Below are 21,937 nucleotides of genomic sequence, written 5' to 3'. Positions count from 1 at the left end.
ACAGAATTGTGTTTTTATGAGATAATGAGATTCTGGGCGAGCAAGCGGTGAGACTCCAGCCAAAGTCCTCAAAACTCTTTGTGTGCATTGAAACAGGCTGCAAGTTGAGCTGCTCCAGGGTCATGTTGAGACCCTGAACTCAAGTTCTTGGAGGCTTTTCTTGCAGCTGTGCCCTAATGGGAACTTGGGAAAGCATCTGTGTATGGCTGCCTTGGTGTGGACCTTGGGCCTTGCAAGATGGACAGTGATAATGGGGAAGGCTTTCCCCTTGGCTTGGAGGGCAGCAACCTGGGAGAGATGAGGAAGTACAGAGCCGACCCTGCGTGATGCCTGCCGTTGTAGGTCTCTTGAGGGGCCTTGGAAAGGAACCCATGATATCCAGACACCATTTTTGAAATCGAGGTTGGATTTCCAGCAACCAGGTTGGTGGAGGCTTGAGCTCCATGCCTGGCTCATGAAAAATAAAAATAACATTTCAGGCTGATGAGATCTGGGATTCTGTATTACCTTAAGGTATCTTTAAGTCAGGCTCATTAAAGTGAGAGTGTCGTTTCTTGGCAAGTTGGGTCCCAAATAAGATCACAGATCAGAAACTTCTTTGTAAACTACACGATGCTTAAATAACGTAAGATTGAAAAACAGGTATTGTCCCTGTAAAAGGTTACTGGTAGGTCACCCTTGTGGTACCGTCTTTTGGTTTGGGGGTCTGGCAGATGTGGGTGATTCTGGATTTAATCAGTGGGGGAGCCAGCGAGAAGAGTGATTTGTAAGAACTTCAGCCTTCCAGATGTGATGGTTCAACAGCTGTGTACTTCACAACCCACCCCAAAGGAAAACAGACCTAAGCATGAATAATGACAAATTGCATGGGATACAGCTTCAAGACAAGTACTCGAATCTTAAGAAACTTCTACAAACAATGCCAAAGAATTTAGAAAACAAAAAACCCACTGGGTAAAAACAGTACTTTCTGGGCAAATTTCACTTCAAAACAAGTCAGTCCTTTAGCCAACTCCCACCCTCAGCTGGTTCACTTTTGTGTTCTGCCTCTGTGTCTGTCTGTGTCTCTCTCTCTCTCTCTCTCTCTCTCTCTCTCTCTCTCTCTCACACACACACACACACACACACACACACACACACACACACACTCGTGCAGGAGATTCCAGTCCTATATAAAGCTTTCTCTATCATCATCTCAACTGACAATCTGTAACTTTTCTGAGCCTCAGCTTCCTCATCTTTAAGATGGGAAAAATAAGTATTTAATGAGATCTTGCACATATGGTGCTTACCAGTGGGTGGTCCATTGTCAGCATGCATCTCTGTGTACAAAACAGTGGAATGAAATTTGTATTGGTGTCATATCTGGTAATTTATGTCACCTATAATAAAACACTCGTTTTAGTTTTCCATATGCTTACAGGTACAGAGAGGGCAGTGTTTGTGTCTTTGTCTCCCCCACTCTTCCCCTGCTGAATCCAGGATCATTTGATTGCAAGGAACAAGAAACAGAAACTTTGCCAAAGAGCTCAAGTGAAAGGGGGATTTATTAATAAGGGGAATCTCTTGGAGCCCAATTTAGGATGCATATACTTCACCTGTATTAATTAACTTAATGCCCTAAAACAAGTAAATATTATTTCCGATTTGTAGATAAGGAAAGTGAGACCTAGAGAGATAACATAACTTACCCTTTAAAAGTAATCATTTCCCTATTGTTGGACATTTGAATTGTTCTCCTATGTTTGCTTTAAAAAAAAAAAAACTTTGGTAAATATTTCTGTGCATATTGGCTTTTTTTTGTTTTGAAATGATTTTGTGAGTATGAAACTGAGAATTTATATTACTTAGACAAAAGGTATGAGCTTTTCAGTGACTCATTATGTGCTGCCCTGGTTTTTATTTCATGAGGTATTTACATTCACCAAGAAATATGCAGTTATTTTGTAAAGGTAAAGATGTCTTTGGCTGCTAATTATTTGACATATGTGTTGGACGATGAACATCAGAATTGAATCAACTATGGGCTCTTGTGTATTTATTTGCTCTTTCTCATGATACTGAGCATTTACAGAGTATGGGCCTCATCCTTTTTTGAAAAAAAATTTTTAATGTTTATTTTTGAAACAGTGTGAACGGGGGAGGGGCAGAGAGAGAGGGAGACACAGAATCTGAAGCAGGCTCCAGGCTCTGAGCTGTCAGCACAGAGCCCGATGCGGGGCATGAACCCACAGACGGTGAGATCATGACCTGAGCTGAAGTCAGACGCTCAACTGACTGAGCCACCCAGGTACCCCAGGCCTCATCCTTGAGTGTCCATAGCCATCAGACCCTCAGTCAGGCAGCTCTGATCTCTAGAATCCAGGATCTGCATCTTCAGGATGATGGATCCTCTTCTGAAGTCATTCCGCAGACAATTTTAGGAAAGGAATTTGAAAAAATTGGAATTTTCCACTTGCTTCCCCAGCCGGTTTTGATTAATTATAAGATAGAACTATTGGAAGGGTAATTAGGTGCTTGTATCTCCTTGGAATCCAGGCCACATAGGAAGAGGAGTGCAGGAAGAGAATGATGGCGGTGATGACCGGCACAGAGCTGGTGGATGCCGGACTGGAAGTGAGAGGTGATTACATTTCTGTCATTTTGGTACCTTTGCTCTACCCTGTGATCAGAGTACAGATGTTCAGTGGGATTAATGAGTTCGAGTGAGAAGTCTTCAGTGCGAATATCCTAATTTTTATTCGCTCAACAAATACTTACTGAGTGCCTGCATTGTACCTATCTCTATCTCTGGTATATATGTGTGTGTGTGTGTGTGTGTATATATATATGCGCGTATATTATATGCATGTGTATAAATACACGTGTGCGTGTGCAGAGAGAGCGTGCACACTGGCACATGGAACACGCCAGGAACGAACAAGGGAAATATGCTTTGAGTATTTCTATCCTACACATTTGTTACAAGGAAATTAAGGCATAGAGCGGTTAGATGATGTGTCCAAAGTCAGACTCCTAATAAGTGGTAGATCCAGGATTTTAAACAGAACCCAGCTGGCTCCACTTTTCCTCCTCAAGGATACTGCCTCCTAATGTCATGAGAAACAAATGAACCTAGATAGCTACGGGAGTTTGGAGGAGGAATTGATGGACCCTCTCCCGGGGGTCAGAGGAGATCTCGGTTGGCGGAGTGGGCTCTGACTGGCAAGGGGTGAGAGGGGTGGGGGGTGCGAAGGCCGTTACAGGTGGAGAAAGGGGTGAGAGGGGTGCGGGGGTGCACGGCCGTTACAGGTGACAGAGAGGCTGGCCGTGGTTTTTTAATTTTTAAATTCATTATTGAGCCGTGACCGATGGGTAACCTACTAGCTTCAGGTGCAAGACGAGATTCACCATTTGCGTATATTGCAAACAGACGATCACCGCGGTAAGTCTGGTTAACATCTGTCACCACACGTACTCACACGTTGTTTTCTCTTGTGATGAGCACCTTCAAGATTTACTGTCTTAGCACCTTCAAATATATGATACGGTGTCGTTAACTATAGTCGCCGTGCTGAACGTGACATCCCCGTGACTTATTTATTTATAACTGGAAGCGTGTGCCTTTTGACCCCCTTCCCCACCGTAGCCAACCGCCAATTGGTTATCTGTATCTGGGAGTTCCTTTTTTTGGTGAAGATTCCACATGCAAGTGAGACCATGTGGTATTTGTCCGGCTCTGTCTGACTTGTTTCACTTAGTGTGACGCCCTCAAGGTCACCCGTGTTGTCGCAGGTGGCAAGATTTCATCCTTTCTGATGGCTCGGTAATCTTCCTTTTTGTTTTTTAAATCCATTCATCTGGGGGTGGACGCGTGGGTGGTTTCCACATCTTGGCTGTCGTGAACGATGCTGCAGCGAGCGTGGGGGTGCGTGGATATGTTTCTGAGTTGGCGTTCTCCTCCCCTCGGATCGACACCCAGCGGTGGCATTGCTGGGTCGTGTGGTTCTACGTGAGACCTTGTGACGAGCCTCCATGCTGATTTCCGCAGCGGCTGCGGCAGTTTGCGTTCCCACCAGCAGCGCACCAGAGTGTCTTTCCTCCACGGCCTTGACAGCACTTGTTGTTTCTTGTCTTGCTGGTAATGGTCATCCTGACAGGCGTGAGGTGAGGTGTCACTGTCGTTTTGATCTGCATTGCTGCGTACCCTCCAAGTGTCTTTCCTCACCTGTAACCTGGGGATGATGACAGCGCCTAGTTCGAGGGACTGTCGGGGGGGCCCGATGACACACGTGACTTGGAAGCTCCTGGCACGGTGCCTGGCCCCGAGGGAGGCCCCATAAGGAGATGTGAGTCGTGTCACTGTTAGAAGAGCCCAGTGTAGGCTGGGCCACACCCCTTTGGGGAAAGGCCCGTGGTAAGGGGCAGGGAGTCTGTGTTCCATCACAGACTCTAGAGGCTCTTGCGGCCCTGGTTGTCATGGTCATCTCCCTGAAGCAGTCCCCCAGACTGTGCATCCGTAGGGTGCTCTGGGACACCCGGTACCCACCTCATGGTGCTCTGGGCCCCTTGCTTGTCAGCGCACAGGTGCCAGTCCCGAACGTTGGAGCGATTGGACAGACAGGGGACGCCTGGGACCGCGCGGGCCTTGCTGGGTCAGAGTGGCCGTGGCCGCACCTCAGAGTCGGGCCAGACGGGTCTGAACCGGCCGAGCAGCAGCCCCGCCCGAGCGGCCCGTGCCTCGGACGGCCCCGTGTCCTGCCCGCCTCCAGCGGGCACCTGGGGCACCCGGGCTCTGCTTAAGTCCTCGCGTTCCCCGGGGCGGTCCTGTGCACGTGTGACCCTCAGATCAGGTCAGCGTGGGACCCCTCCCCGTGGCACGTCTTCTGACAGAACGTGCCTGCTGGGCTCCCGCGCGGGGACTCCCTCCCGGCCGTCGTTCCCGAGCTGCGGCCGAAGAAGAGCGTGCGTGTTTGTCTGGGCGATGACCCCTGACACTGGCTGGCCGCGTGGGTCGTGGCTGGCGTCTGGGCCTCTTCACAGTACTCCTCTGGCGCGGGAGATGGTACTTCCCGAGGAAGCAGAGGCGGAGAGGTCAGTGAGCGCTGCCGGGCGCACGCAGCAAGCGGTCTCCCTGGGGTTTGAGCCTGGGTCCGTGGACTTCGACGCCCGGCCCTCCCCCTTGTCCGCAGGTTTCACCCAGCTTTTCCCAGGGCGCCATCTTCATTTCAGATGCACGGCACGGAACTCGATGGACACGAACACTTGGCCGTGGCAGGACACCCCTCTGCCGCCCTCACGATGATGACAGCCCCATCTCCTACCCCATGATGAGGAAACGGTGGAAGATGACATGGTGTGACGTTCGTGATTTGTGGGGCACGGGATAGGAAAAGGCATTGCTTTGTCCCTTCTCTCCCTTCCCGTCTCTCTGATCATCACGGTCTAGCATGACGTCGTGTTTTCCACCTCAGGATCTGGAGTTGGTGGAACTCGTGTTTGACTCCCAGGTCTACCGCCTCAGGAGCGTGGGCGACCTTTCTCTCTCGTCTCACTTTGTCCCTCGGAGCTTCATTTCTCTACTTATGCAACTGTGGGTCGAGCGAACATTGATGACCGTCTTGCGTACAGTTGCCATAGGCTGCTTTATGCTGGCGTTGGGGATAGGGAAATACACCTGCTGGTTCCTGCTCTCGCGGGTTCCCGAGAGGGAAGACTGAGGGAGACTGACAAGCACGCGGGCGATGATACAGGGGTGTGATCAGTGGAAGGATGCGCGGTGCTATGAGGATGTGGGAGAGAGTCAGCCTGACCAGGGTCCTCGTTCCCCTAAGCTGCTCCTTGAGTGGCTTCTTTCTTCCCCACAAAAGAGTATCTCCTCCATCCATAGAAGTCTTTTCCCAGTTCCACCCCCTTCATAGACTCTGTCCATCTTCTGTGATCTCTTCTCCTTGAGCCTCGATGATACCCCATCTGTCTTCCTAACCGCTCTCCCTTGCTCATGCCGTAGCACACCAGGTTTTCCGTGGAGGCTCCGCATCTGATTCATCGGTACGTCCCTCGCAGCTCAGTGCCCGGCCCGGGATGGGAGCTCAGCAGACGATCAGGGACTTCAACTAGGAAAGTGTTATGAAATGGACTGTGCCGTTCCCATAAGCGTCTCTGGTGAGGGCGTTGGATGCAGGGCTAGCTAGGGGTAGAATGAGTTCTTGTTGCAAGTGCAACCGAAGGTCCAGTAATGGGATACAGATGTCTTCAGGACTCGAATCACTGGTGTCTAGTGTTGACCTCATGGGATTCTCTTGCCGTTTGTAATCCTAGTTATTGTCCAGAAATGCACCCACAAGTTTTCTGATGATCATACTGATCCTGGCAAGATGCAAGCATCGTGTCATGTAAGGACAAGATAAATGAACTGCACGCTTTCGTCCAAACAAGTCACTATTAGTGAAAATCCTATTTTCATGTCATTGCCAGTGGTTGTCCTTCATCCCAGAGCCAAGCTCAAGCCAGGTGAGAGCTCTGCTGATTCTGAGCCCAGTTTTTGGAAATCTGGAACTCTCTCTGCCTTGACTTCCCTCCTCCTCCTGGAGTCCCCCCAGCGGAGCGTGTGGTGTCCGTGGTTCGCCAAATGACATCCTGGTGACCGTTGCAAATGATAGCTCTCGATTTTGACTGAAATGAAAGGGCTTCAGAGGGAGTGTGTGAGTCGCACGTGAGAGATGGAATGTGTCCTCTGCGGTGGGGACAGAACGGCCCCGTTAGAAATGGAGGCCTGTGTGCGTTCATCGGCTGCACGTCATAGCGCCTGTTGTGGTGAATGTAGATGTGAAAGAAGGCCCCGCCCTCATGCTTCCTCTGCTTCCGTATTCCTGTGTTAGAAATGCACACTTCATGAAGGACAAATGTTCTAGAAAACATACAGCTTATACGAAACAAAATGTTATATTTATGTGTAAGTAAAAACCAGGAAAAAGCTGCGTATTATGTAATGATTGGAAAGGCAATTGTAAAAATCGTCAGCGCGTCTTACAATGTTTACGTTACTGAGGTGGTGGACCCAAGAGCCTCTAATCAAGGAAGTGTGTCTGATCGATCCGTGGATGTCTGCAAAGCGCGCAGTCGACGTAGCCGTCAGCTGGGAAGAGGAAAGTAAGCCGTGGGAAGCGCGAAGAGCCGTTTTCCAAGCTGAATGCGAACAGCGCGGTAGCGTTGTGGGTTACGCATGGAGCAGTGGGGCTCATCTTTTATGCCGGCCTGGCTATTATTGGCTTTATGACATTTCTGCTTGGTATTATGATTTCCTGAAATGTACGATGTAATTAAGGCTGTAGAAATGGGTAAAATGATTTTTTAAATGTCAAACAGTTTAATTTTGTAGTCAAAAGAAAAAAAGAAAAGAAAAAGCCGTTTGGTGGATACACATCATTTCAAGGAACTGGACGCCAAGTGGCGACGGTGCGTGTCATGTTCTCTGTCTTTGAACTGACCCCGAGGTAGTGCCTTTCCATTTAGGGTTTCGAAGACCTAGGAGACACAGTTGAATGCAAACCATGGGAGCAACAGGAAGCTCTTCTCCTGAGGAGAGGTGTGGGGGTGAGGAAGGATGGAGAGGCAGATGACCGTGCTAGTGACTTAGAATTGTGTTGCGTTAGCTTCCGCGTGGCCGCTGAGAGCAGGACAAAATTAAATTGGAAAGAAAATATGCGTCCTACGTGTAGACAGGTAACTTGTACTTCGAATGATTTTTATTGAGATATAATTGACACACAGCAAACTTGTCATGGCAGACTTTCTCCCTCAAAATACCTCAGTACCTAGCATTGTTTCCTAGAGACGTTTCCCCGAATAGCCTTTGTGGAATAAAAGGATAGTCTGCCAAGTTGTCAGCCGATGGGGTAAAACAAAAAAATCAAAATGGTGTTTTTCCTCGATATGTACAATTGGAGGTATTTTTTATTGCAAGCTAATATTTCCACCTACCATGTGGCACTAAAGCATTTTTCATAGGAGGCATAGTAATAAAGGACCACACTCCTAGCCTTAGGCGTCTCAGAGGAAAAGACCTTAAAATGTTGAGCATTGTAGAAAATGTCTGAAAATTCAGAATGCGTGATTTTAAGGGTTGAGGTTTATTTTCTAATAGGATGGAAATTACTTTTCACAATGCCAGATATGGAAGTGTATGTTCCATATGGGAAGACACGGGGCAGAGAAGTGTTCAGAAAGTGCGTGACGGGGACCGTGTCTTATCGCTGTGTGTCCCCGTGCCTAGTGTGGCTCTCAGCACAGAACATGCGCTTCTTCAAGGGTTGTTGACTGAGGTAATGGTCTTTGTTCTATATCTCACTTCTGTCTACGGCACCCCTTCGTTGAGCTAATCCTCCAGGTTGAACCAAAGGTGTTGTCCTTAGGTGCCAGCTGGGTCTGGTGCCTTCCAGTGATGACCGAATCAGAAAGAAGGGGAGGGTACTTCAAGCCAGGATGGCCCCACACACAGTTTTATACTCTGGGGTTGTATGCTGGTTGATTAGAGTCGTAATATGATTAAATTTTTTTAACATTTATTTATTTGTCAGAGACAGAGTGTGAGTGGAGGAAGGGCAGAGAGAGAGGGAGACACAGAATCCGAAGCAGGCTCCCAGGCTCCAGGCTCCGAGCTGTCAGCACAGAGCCCAACGCAGGGTTCAGACTCACAAACCATGAGATCACAACCTGAGCAGAAGTCAGATGCTTAACCGACTGAGCCACCCGGGCGCCCCTAGAATCATAGTATGATTAAAAGCTTAAAGGAATGAAAATATTAGTAAAGATGAGAAGTACGGAATGATTTTAAAAGTTCGCATCATTTATTCCAATTGCCTCATTTCGTAGATGGGAAATTGAAGAGGAGGGAGGATACACCATTTACCCAGAATCCTAGATAGAGCTCGAGATTTGAGGCCTGAGGAACGGGAGTTAGAAATCCCGTTTCCCAACGTTGTGCGCATTGTTCTCGGGGCCTCAACTCTGTCCCCTGCGCTCCTGAACCCTAACTGGTGCCCACTCCTGCCACTGCTGTCCGTCCTGCTTCTCTGCTGGACGTCGTCCCCTGCCCGTCCAGATCCACTCGCCGCTCTTCCTGACCCTGCTCTCTGTCCAGGGAGGCTGTTCCCTGTGGATTATATCAGGGGGCTCCGGGATCCTCACGAGTCCCCTGGGTTTGGCTGATGGCGAGCCCCGAGGAAGTTGAGGAAGGACAATGAGGGCAGGGTAGTTAATCTCCTGTCTTCATCTCTGCCAGTCACCGTGGACTGGCTGAGTGTCTTGATAGAGGTCAGTGTTCTTCTCAAGATGGCTTTTGCTCGTGATTATTGACCTTTCCAGGTTCCAGAAACCACTCCCTCTTCTCATCTCTTTAGGTCTGAGGTCATAGCAATGCAGCTGCTACTAACACTGTGTGATTGCCATCTCCCTGATGGTCTCCCCGTATCCACCTCTTTGTCACATTATTCCAGTTTGTGTTCACTGTTTCCTGTTTGGGTCTGACTGATACTGTATGCTGAGAACAGAGTTTGGCATGTAGTAGGTTCTTGGAGCATGGAATCTGTTGCCATTAGTGGGAGCGGCCGTGTTCTAAGTAACAGGAGTGGTTGCGGTGCAGGCGATGGGGTTGGTATTTTCCAAAGCAGATCACGTGCGAAGCTTGTAGGAAGTGCCCCCTTTCCATCGTCCTCAACTCTTCCCAGTCTTTTGCTCTTGAGCTGCCCGTGCCGGAGAGGAAAATGAACTGTTGGCTTCTAACACCTTGCCCTTTGTGGCCAGAATGAAGCAGACTCTCGGGCAGATTCCATCCTGTGTCTGGTGTTCTGTGTCGTTTTTAACATGCCTCCTATGTTAAAAAAAAAAAAAAAAACAACACTGTAAAGAAAGTCCTTGCAAACGTAGTTGAGGGTTATTGTCGTAGTGAAATCGGTGTCCCTCTACAATACCACTTGTACGAAGGCCCAGAAAACAAGAAGTCCAAAGGGAAATAGGAGTCCCTGGTCCTCGGCCTGGGATCTGTCTTTGACTTGCAGTGTGACATGGGAGGAGAGTCGCTTTGTTTTGTTTTGGTTTTTTCTCTCCAAATTCTTTTGTTTTCTTTTCAGGAATAGAATTTAGTGATTTATCACTTAACGTGTAACACCCAATGCTTATCCCAACAAATGTCCTCCATGATGCCCCTCACCCCTTTAGCCCTTCCCTCCACCCAAAACTCTGGCAGAAACCTTGGGTTTGTTCTCCGTACTTAAGAGTCTCTTAGGGTCTGAATGTGTTCCTCAACCTGGTATGATGAAGAGGAATATTCTTGAAAACTGAGCACATCAGAAATGGAAAAATTTAATACAAATGAACTCAGTGTACACTGAGGCCTTTAATTTTTTTCTCATTTATTTTGGGGGAAAATCTAAAAGAACCACTAAACAGAGCAACAGGGGTTATTTTATAAAGTTAATTACGATATTTCAATACAAAGTATGGACTGAATATGTTCCTAATGCTTTGATGAATTTTCATTGGGTGGCAGTATACCTTCAAGACATTTTTGGTAAGCAGATTTGGAAAACAGTCACTTTAGAAAATGGAAGGAGGTTATTTTCAGCAATTGTAATCATTTTGACCTCTATTTGATATAGTGTCTTGATTTTTTTTTTTTTAATGTATGTATATCATCACATGACGAAGTGGTATTCTCACTATTAATTGCAGACAAGGCTTAAAGAAAAACCTCCAAAATTGGCTTGGGAGCATTTAATAAATGGAGTGGTAATCGCTAGACATCATGTGGAGTTCCACTAAGAGAAAGGTATACTTTAGTGATAGCATTCTCTTTGTTTAGTAGTGTTTAGTCTGTGGTCATGGGAATGCTATAAATTTGTTGTGTCTGGAAGTCAGCAGGGCATTTTGCTAGGTCTTTCTTGATGTTCTGGTATCTTAGATGAAGATGTATATGCTGGATGAAAACTGGTTCAAGAATCAAGGCTCTAGTCCAGTTTTTTTTTCCTCATGATGGAGTTGTGTGCATTCCTGTTGGAGGACTCTAGGGGCATGCTGCTTCTACCTTTGCCTCGCTCTTGCTGTCTTTTAATTTTTTAATTTTGAAATAATTTAAGATTCAAAAGGAGTTTCAAAGTTATATACAAGGGAGCCCTGTGTACAACCTAGCCTCCTCCAGTGATAAATCTCACATAATCATAGTACATTATCAAAATTAGGACATTGACATCGGTTCAATCCACAGAGTTTATTCAGAATTCATCACATTTTAAGAGTTGTTTTGGCAGGGCGCCTGGATGGCTCAGTCGGTTAAGCGGCCGACTTTGGCTCAGGTCATAATCTCATGGTTTCTGGGTTCAGCTCCTGGGTTGGGCTCTGTGCTTACAGCTCAGAGCCTGGAGCCTGCTTCGGATTCTGGGTCTCCCTGTCTCTCTGCCCCTCCCCTGCTCACGCTCTGACTCTCTGTCTCTCTGTCTCTGTCTCTCTCAAAAACAAATAAACATAAAAAAATAAAAAATAAAAGTTGTTTTGGCTATTCTAGGTCTTTTGCATTTTTATATGAATATTAGAATAACTGTGTCAATTTCTATTAAAAAGCCTTTCTAGGATTTTGATTGGTATCAGGTTGATGAATTGGAGAAGAATTGATTTCTTGTAATATTGTGTGTCTCTATCCATAAACAGAGAGAGTGTATATCTCCATTTACTTCATTATGTCATTAGTTTATCTCCACAGTGTTTTCTAGGTTATAGTGTGTAGGTCTTTTACACCTTTTGTCAAATTTACCCCCAAGTATTTCATATTTTCTAGTGATATTTTATTTTTTAATGTTTATTTTTTTTGCCGGAGAGAGAGTGAACAAGAGCAAGCAAGCGAGAGAGGGAGGGGCAGAGAGAGAGGGAGACACAGACTCTGAAACAGGCTCCAGGCTCTGAGCTGTCAGCACAGAGCCCGATGCGGGGCTGGAACTCACGAACCTTGAGGTCATGACCTGAGCCGAAGTCGCACACTTAACTGACTGAGCCACCCAGGTGCCCCTTTCTAGTGATATTTTAAATCACAGTTTTAAATTTCAACTGTTTATTAATAAACAATTCTAGTTGTTTATTAATATATAAACATACAATTGATTTTTTTTTAAATTTTTTTTTTTCAACGTTTTTTATTTATTTTGGGACAGAGAGAGACAGAGCATGAACAGGGGAGGGGCAGAGAGAGAGGGAGACACAGAATCGGAAACAGGCTCCAGGCTCCGAGCCATCAGCCCAGAGTCTGATGCAGGGCTCGAACTCACGGACCGTGAGATCATGACCTGGCTGAAGTCGGACGCTTAACCAACTGCGCCACCCAGGCGCCCCAAACATACAATTGATTTTTGTGCCTTGATCTTATATCCTGCAACCTTGATAAACTCAGTTATTAGTTGTAGAAGCTTTTTTTCTCACTGATAGAACTTAGTACATAAACTGGCCTAGTCTTTGGAGGACACTTTTTAGTCCTTTCCCAATCTGAGTGTCTTTCTCTTTTGTTGCTGTGGGGAGAACCTCCAGCATAAAGTTGAGCAACTCCTACCCTGGGGGCACAAGTCAGTTTCAGCTTATAGTGTTTTGCCTTGAAACACACACAACAGCTTTTGTCCTATGAATACCTGCCTCTTTCCCTCTACACGGGTCAAAACCCAGGTCACGATACTACATCTACTAACATGAACATGGCTTTCAGATTGAAAACAAGATGAGGATCCCCAGTGGAGAAAGTTAGTCACTGGTCTTGACAGCTTGAAGGCAGTCATTTCAGACTGGAAACCAAAAACTGAAGAAATCTACATGGACACTGGGGAAAAGCAGGTGGATGGAAAAGTTGCCTGGTAATAGCCAAGAAGTAACTGGTCTTCAAGGTGCATAAGGGGGATTTGTAGTAGGGAAATGGGATGATTCAGATCTCATAGACTGCAGGGAAGGGGGGGGGAGGGAGACAGACAAACCAAGAAACAAACTCTTTTTTAGAAAATTTATTTAAATTGAACTTAGTTAACATATGGTATAGTATTGGTTTCAGGAGTAAATTTAGTGATTCATCACTTCCATAGAACACCCATTGCTCATCCCCACAAGTGCCCTCCTTAATGCCCATCGCCCATTTAGCCTATCCCCCTCCCACCTCCCCTTCAGCAACCCTCAGTTTGTCCTCTGTATTTAAGAGTCTCTTATGGTTTGCCTCCCTGTTTCTCTTATTTTTTTCTTCCCTTCTCCTATGTTCACCTGTTGAGTTTCTTAAATTCCACGAGTGAAATCATATATTTGTCTTTCTCTGACTGATTTTGCTTAGCATAATACATTCTAGTTCCATCCACATTGTTGTAAATGGCAAGACTTCATTCTTTCTGATTACCGGGTAATATTCCATTCCATATATATATATATATATATATATATATATACACACACCACATCTTCTTTATCCATTCATCCATCAATGGACATTTGGGCTCTTTCCATACTTTGCCTGTTGTCGATAGTGCTGCTATAAACATGGGGGTGCATGTGCCCCTTCGAATCAGCATTTTTGTATCTTTTGGATAAGTACCTAGTAGTGTGATTGCTGGGTCATAGGGTAGTTCTATTTTAGTTTATTGAGGAACCTCCATACTGTTTTCCAGAGTGGCTGCACCAGCTTGCATTCCCACCAACAGTGCTCCCTTTTCTCCTCCTCCTCCCCAACATCTGTTGTTCCTTGAGTTAATTTTAGCCATTCTATGGGTGTGCGGTGGTTTTGATATGTATTTTCCTGATGACGAGACTCTTAGCTGTAGAGAACAAACCGATGGTTACCAGAAGGGAGGTGGGTGGGGGGATGGGTGAAATAGGCGATGTGGATAAGGGAGTGCATTTGTTGTGATGAGCACTGGGTGATTAAAATAAACAACAAAAAAATAAATGTCCTCATAGACTTAAAATTGCCCTATTTGGAGAAATTTTAGCTAAGAAATTCAAAATGCAGGGCACCTGGGTGGCTCTGTCGATTGGGCGTCCACCTTTGGCTCAGGTCATGATCTCTGCTGTCAGCATGGAGCCTGCTTGGGATTCTCTGTCCCATTCCCCCCCTCCTCCTGCCCCTCCTCTGCTCATTCTATCTCCCTTTCTCTCAGAATAAATAAACTAAAAAAAAAATTCAAAATACTAGGTAATGGTGAAGAGTGGGGAAGAACAGAATGAACTGCAGAATAAGGGTGACCATGGAGCACGGATGGAAGAAACTGCCTCTCTATGTCGTCTTTGCCATCAGAATCGTACATGGGAGATAAGGAAGCAGGGCAGGTCATTTTGGCACCTATCTTTAGGGGTGTTAAAGAAACAACCACAGCATCAACCCTATATTCCCCCACCCATAGAGATGGCAGAAGTAGTGCTTTGTGAAGTTGAAGCCACCCCAGGGCTACCGTTGGCTGGAACAGTGACTTGATGACCAAAGCCAAGGGGTGTGTGGCTCCTCATTGCCTAAGGGAGGGTATGTGTATATACACACGTGGAGGTCAGGAGCCCTGGGATAGATCACTGGGAGGCTTAGCTACAGGGATGAGATCTGCACACCCAAAGAGCCTAGCATAAATGCAGAACAACCAACCGTGAGAATGAAACGGCCAACCCCATGCACCAAAGGAAGGAAGGAGCAGAACATTTCCTGTCAATCCAACAACAAAATTGACAAGGTAAGATGACTGTATCCATGTTTCTCCTCTTGTTTAGATTCCCATCCCATAAGTGCTACCCTGCCCTTGTTGTAGCAAAAAGCCCTTCCCCAACTCACACCCCTTCTCATAAAGCACCCCCCCCCATCCACCCTCCATCCTCTTCCTGCAAACTAATGTCCTTAAGACTTCATCCGTTTTTGTACCAGGTGCAAAAGGTAAGCATAAGGGTAACGTTAGGCCTTCAACAGACTTTGAAAACACGAAGAAAGCAAAAAAGCCAACAATAATCATCTGTTGCTACAGGATGACTAAGAAAATAAATCAAAATCAGCTGGAGTAGAAAAAAAAAGAGACCCCAGAGAGTTCCGATGATCCAAGTAATGCCCTGTAAGTGGCGGGGGCCAGAGATTTGGACCTGTCTCCTGTGTCTCAAGAGGATGCAGTGGAGAATTGTCAACTACAGAGAGAACAAATCAGGAAAATAGAAGGTATACCAGGGGTGATGATGACAATAAAATCCAGTTCTGAACAAGAGATGTGTGTTTCTGTGGGTTTTGTGATGATGTGGGGGAGGGAAGGAAGGGAAGAGGCAGGTATTCGAGAATGGAGGCGATGAGGCCCTGGAGGGTTGGGAGACATACCAAAATGTCAGTTAGCCAGAAAGACTGGAGACAGATCTACTTCTTAACATTTTATCTCACAGGTGAGGAGGAAAAGGAGTTGGTATTTCTTGAAGTTGGTGTGTGTGTGGGGCGGGGGGAGGAGATGGGGAGAGTTGTAATGGGTGTGGAATGACTCACACTCTGTACAAAATGGCAGACAACAAAATTGCCCTCAGACCACCTACCTTGTAGTGGTGTATGTTGTAACCCATCTTAGGCTATAAGGAACTGAAGCCCTCAGGTCCAAAACCTTACCCTCCAGAAAGTCACTGACAACACCTCCACACACTAAAATCATGATATATGGAAGCCAAAAAAAATCAACACTAGTGTACTTTCTTGTTAAGAAGCTTGGGGTAGAGCAGTGACCTACCAAGGGTGGTTCAGCCAGAGTGGTTTATCCCCACCCCCACAGTCAGTAAAGGGTGGGGGAAGCATTGTGTACAGAGAATTTAATCCAAAAATAAAATCAAGTAAAAGCTGGTCTTTATGTTATCACCAACACAGTTTAGTATGTTTAGTCTAACATTTAGTGTGTATAGTATGTTTAATGTCAATGATTATTCTTCCCTTGAATAAAAATCTGTGTGTGTGTGTGTGTGTGTGTGTGTGTGAGAGAGAGAGAGAGAAAGAGAGAGAGAGAGAGAGAGAGAGAGAGAGAGAGAGAGAAGGATGATAGAGTAGTTTTGGTATCGAATATAAGGGTTGAGTTAATTACATTCTTTGAATGACTTGTTCAGGACCTTCTGTTTTTTTATTCATTCCTCTTATTTCTCCCTTCCAACCCTATTCCCTTTCTCATAGGCAATTGTTCTAATGCATTGGATGCCTATACTTTTCTTGAGTGATAATGAAATGTGTAGTATTGTTTCCTGGGCATTTGCTGTTTATGTATCTGTTGTTAATATTATACATCAGTGTTTCTTAATGTTTGAGCCTTGTTTTTAAGATCCATCCGTGTTCCTATGAGTGTGTCTAGTCTTTTGTTCCCTTGTAAATGAATGTGTCAGATAAATTCTTATTTTATAAACTTTAGAAAGATATTTGGATTTTCAATATTTGCACCTATCCCTTGGTACATGTTTTGTTTGATTTATACCTCAATGTTTTCATTTTCTTTGGAGTGACTTGTAAATAATATCATGTGTTTAATTTTTGTTTCCACGTATTTCTTGGTTAGTATATATAAATGTGATTGATTTTTTAAATTAAACTTTTCACTTTGATATAATTGTACAATATTGCAACCAGGAAATTGACATTGCTGCAATCCATCTACCTTATTCAGACTTCAGCTTTATACCTGCTCATCAGTGTGTGTATGTGTGTGTATTGATGGTTTTATCACACATGGAAATTACTGTGACGGTCACCGTGTGAAGGTATGGAAGAGTTTCATCAACACAGCCCCTCATGTTGCCCTTTAGTCCCTCCCTGCCACTCCTGAGTTCATAATTCTTAGCCGCCACTATCTCTACTTCTATAATTTTGTCATTTCAAGAGTATTATATAAATATAGTCATTTACTCACGGTTTGTGGGGTTGAGCTCCGCATCAGGCTCTACACTGACAGTGCGGAGCCTGCCTGGGGTTCTCTCTCCTCTCTGCCCCTCTCCAGGTCGCACGTGCACTCTCTCTCTCTCAAAATAAATAAATCAACATTTTAAAAAAGTAAGTAGAATCATTTACTATGTACCCTTTTGGATTAGCTTCTTTTCACCCAGCAGAAATCTCCAGGGATTCACCCTGGTTGCCACATGTATTAATACTTCGTTCCTTTTTATCCCTAGCACAGTATCCCATGGCAAAGATAAGATGTAACATAGTTTGTTTAATCATTCTACCTGTCAAAGGACAACTCGGCTGTTTCCAGTGTTTGCCTATTAAGCAGTAGGCTGCAGGGCACCTGGGTGGCTCGGTCGGTTGAGCATCTGACTCTTGATGTTCGGCTCAGGTTTGATTCCAGGGTCGTGGGATGGAGCCCTGTGACAGGCTCTGTGCCGAGCATGGGGCCTGCCTAAGAGTCTCTCTCCCTCTGACTCTCTCCCTTGATCGTGCTCTCTCTCTCTAGAATAATAATAAAGAATTAAGCTGCTCTAATCATTCACATACAAAATTTTGTGTGAACATAAGATTTAATTTCTCTGGAACAAATACCCAGGAGCATAATTGCTGAGTAGTATGGTAGTTCTTTGTTTAGTTTTATGAGAAAATGCCAAACGGTTTCCTAGCATGGTGTATTATTTCACATTTCCACTAGCAATGTGTAAGTAAACGAGTTTTTCCACATCTTCACTAGCATTTGGTTTCATCACTGTTTTTTTATTTTAGCCTTTCTGATAAGTGTGTAGTGATACCTTATCGTGGTCTTAATTTGCTTCTCCCTGACAACTAAAGATGTTAAAGATCTTTTCATGTGCTTAATTGCCATCCATGTGTTCTCAGCCCTGTTTTTTGGTCAGGTGCATGTTGATGGCTTACAGCAAGGATATAGCCAATGTATGTATCAAGTCTGAAAATAACACAGGATTGGAATATTTGTTTCATAAGAGACTCTAAATCCAATAAGGGTTTCAGTAGGTTAGACTTGGGACTGTTAGAATGATGGCTTTAATCAAACAAGGAAAAGCTTAGGGAAAAATGGCATGTTCACATCTTGGTGTCCTGAACACAGTATCTTGTGGATAGGATAGAAAACGTTTGGTTTAACGGTAGTGTTAAAAGTCAACCTAGAGATTTTAATTGAGAGTAAGTATAATCTGAGCCAAGGGTGTGAAAAGGCTGCCAAAATGCAACTGGTAATTTTGACTAAGTTCATGGAAATGTAGTACCTAAAGTGAGAGGTGACGTTCTTCTGCTCTGTGTTGATAAGGTCACACTTTGAGAACTGTTTCCAGTAGTGGGCTTTATATTTTTAAGAAGAATAGAGGAAAATTAAATATTAACTAGAAGAAAGAGAGGCAGTTGTTGATGGGACTTGAAATTTTTTGAAAGACAAATAATGAAAGGAACTATAGCAGGTAGGGTCCTTGTAGGAAACAGATTATATTCAAATAGGATAATGAGAGAAGGGTTTAATAAAGCATTGATTACAAAGGAATGGAAGAGTGTAGGGAAACGACAAGAAGCAGTGACCTGACCTGGGACTGGAAACAGGGTGACTGCTACCAACCCGAGGTTGGGTAGGGAGGAGGAGGAAATGGTTACTGGAACCTGGAGAAGGAGAGAGCTCTGTGGAAAGACCTGTCGGGGGGAAAAAATGTGTTGCTCTAAGAGATGAAATAAGACTAGGAAAACCCTGCATAAAAGGATCCCAAGGAATAAGTATTCTGACTTCATTCTCCTCCTTCCCTCCAGTCATCTTCAGGGGTTTCCCATTGATAAAAAAGTAAGTGGAAGTCCGGAGACAAGAGAGCCCATTAATATAGTCTGTGGTTCACACATGGCAGAGCACTGGGCAAGGTGGAGAAGAGTGGAAAATGAATCTGGCTGGGCACCTGGGTGGCTCTGTAGGTTAAGCATCTGATTCTTGATTTTGGCTCAGGTCATGATCTCATAGGTTTGTGAGTTTGAGCCCCACGTGGGGCTCTGTGCTGACAGGTCAGAGCCTGCTTAGGATTCTCTCTGTGCCTCTCCCTGCTCATGCTGTGTCTCTCTCAAAATAAATAAAAATAAAACGAGAGAAGCCAACTGTTTCTTCAGCTCTCTGACATGGGGTCATGATCGGAATTGTGTCATCACTCTGATTACTAGTATCACAATAAGGAACTTTGGGGGAAGTGGCATAAATTCCGTCAGGCAATTGACCTGGATGATTTTGTCCTGGAAAGCGATTTACAAAATGTTCAATTGTAACTTAAGGACAGTTTGCTCTTTCCTGTGGGCTTGAATGTCTTACCATGCCAGTCATTCCCTACACCAAAATGTCCAACAACTGCAACTATATTTCCCCTGGCAGAAATCACAAAGTTGTGTTTTTAAATGTGATAGCACTTGAAAAAGAAGAGTTACTAAATGTAGAAACCTGAACAGTAGCAAGGAGATGGGGTGGCCTGACCACCAGTTTCCTCAATCTTATTTGCTATGCCATCATCAGGACTTAGCATGGAGCCTGACACAATGGACAAGCAGTAAATATTTGCTGAGTGATGGTAGAAGTGTGGGAAGTAAGAATAGCAGAGTAATGGAGAGAAAGACTTAAGATAGTGTCTCATGTTATATGTGTTTCTAGTCCCAGCTCTAGCTAGAACTGAAGATCTAATCTTGGGCTAGTTACATATATGCCTTCGAAGAGGGTATCCAGATACTTGTTTCTTCGTATCTAGATGTAGTCAGTAAAAGTCGGGGTCTTTAGCTCCTATGTAGCATATTAATCGGGGTTCGGAAACATCCAAAATACTCAAGGTGATAGATTGAAGTCTCTTTAGCTGAGGTTTCAGGAGAACACAGAAGCTGATATGTACCCAAAGGAAAGTTCTAGGTAGAGACGGTAGATACACTTATTTTAATTTAGGTTCTTGTTTTTATATCATGCTAGTTTAATATGTTTTTAAAATTTTGTTTAAATGTTTTATTTTTGAGAGAGAGAGACAGAGCATGAGCAGGAGATGGGTGGGGAGAGAGGGAGACACAGAATCCGAAACAGGCTCCAGGCTCCGAGCTGTCAGCACAGGGCCTGACGTGGGGCTCGAGCCCACGAATCATGAGATCATGACCTGAGCCAGTCAGCTGCTTAACCGACTGAGCCACCCAGGCACCCCAAGCCAGCTTAATATTTAAAAGACCCCAAATAATTATTTTAGTAAGCTTCAAACCAATGCACATTTAAACTAAGAATAATTCTTTTGGATGGAAATGTTTCACTAACAGGAACACAAATACTAATAACACATAACATTTTCAAATAATTGTGTCTATATGTCTAGCATTGATAGCATTTATTAAATATCAAGCACTTCACATATGTAATGTAATTTAACCCTCACAACCAACTTATGAGCCTAGTACTGTTGCTATGACCATCCTTAGAAAATGAGGAAGAGAGGCCACATGGTAAGTAAGTGAAATGGGGATTCAAACCCAGGCGATCGTAAGAGTCTGAACTCTTGGGGCACCTGGGTGGCTCAGTCCGTTGAGCGTCCAGCTTCAGCTCAGGTCATGACCTCATGGCTCCCAACTTCAAGCCCCGCACGTCAGGGCTCTGTGCTGTTGGTGTGGAGCCTGCTTGGGATTCTCTCCCTCTCCCTCTCCCTCTCTCTGTGCCTCCCCCACTCCCATGCTGTCTCAAAATAAATAAATACGCTTTAAAAAAGAGTCTGAACTCTTGACTCATTATAAATTTTATTATCACTTTTCATCAGTTACATAAGGGCAAAATATGCATATTTGCTATAATACTAATTCAAAGGTATTACGATTGTGTACTCAGTTTTAGAGACTGCATTACAGAATTTTCCCTTTTATGGCATTGACCTCTAAACATGAGTTCATGCATTTCAGATACTGTTTAGCAAAAATATGTATGCGTTTGGAAAGTTCGTTTACAGAATGCAGCAGCTGGGTTAAATTAGAACAATGACCATGAATCAATGGAGATAACTTGAAACCAGTTTTAGCACCAGCTGTCAACTAACAGTGTGCACCTGGGTGAGTGTGTGGCCCATGCTCAAACTTATGACATCCTACAAGGGGCTTAATTCATCACAGGGCCTGTCTGCCTTCCAGTCTGGTGCTTTCACGTGTGGGGCTCCTCTCTTCCCGATTGTTGCTCTGAAAAAGGTATTTTTCTTTTAAGGGATTTTCATATTTTTTCCTGTGCACTTTGAAATTGTGGACTTTTGTAGGACCCACTTGCGGTGAGGCCTTTGCTCTAGTTGAAGGACTAGCATTAAATCAGACATTTCTTAATTTATAATGATAATCATAGTAAATTTTCATTGTTTATTTTTAACGACCTGTGATAACATTTTAGGGCCTCTATATAAAATTAATAGAAAACACAAGGCAGACCAAATTAGACACAGAGGAGGGTATCTGGCCTTTGGATTTCACATACATACAGAGGAAAGGATGCTGAAAAATCATAGAAAGTTTCCTTCTTTAAGTTTCTTTTATCCCACAATAGTCCCTTTAGTAAGTAAAAATATTTTTTTCGTTGTATATGACCTATAGTGCAGTATTTACCAACTAAAGTTTTGGAGTGGCACACCTGGGGTCACGACTTTGGGCAAATAATTTCACCTCTCTCAGACTTGGTGTCTCTATCTGTATAATGGGGCTACTGCTTCTTGTCTCCACTTCTCCGAGGATTAGGGGAGAATATATCAGTCTCCTAGATTAATGTGTGACCATTGGTATTGCCAGTAATGGCTGGGAGGTTCTTTATTTTTTATTGTAAGCTTTTTAGTAAACTGCCCAATGTGGGGCTCAAACCCACAACCCCAAGATCAAGGGTCCCACGCTCCACCTACTCAGCCAACCAGGTGCCCCTAGGAGGTTCTTTTTTACATGTCAATTTTGCAAAGAAGGGTGGAAGTCGTTCAGGGTCCTGTTAACAATTATTGTGGGCAAAGGACGCTTTAGGGA

The 21,937-nt window shown here is 44.6% G+C and overlaps 1 long non-coding RNA gene across 1 annotated transcript in view; it reads left to right on the top strand.

Annotated features, from left to right (window-relative positions):
- LOC123383343 overlaps positions 1-21,937 on the top strand; it is a 147,885-nt gene that overhangs the window by 1,485 nt on the left and 124,463 nt on the right. The window contains exon 2 of the long non-coding RNA XR_006592945.1: positions 2,539-2,623. This is a non-coding gene — a long non-coding RNA (uncharacterized LOC123383343). The remainder of the gene's footprint in view (positions 1-2,538; positions 2,624-21,937) is intronic.

Source organism: Felis catus, chromosome X (assembly GCF_018350175.1).
Source record: "Felis catus isolate Fca126 chromosome X, F.catus_Fca126_mat1.0, whole genome shotgun sequence".
Taxonomy (NCBI): domain Eukaryota; kingdom Metazoa; phylum Chordata; class Mammalia; order Carnivora; family Felidae; genus Felis; species Felis catus.
This window is presented reverse-complemented; position numbering and strand designations above follow the sequence as displayed.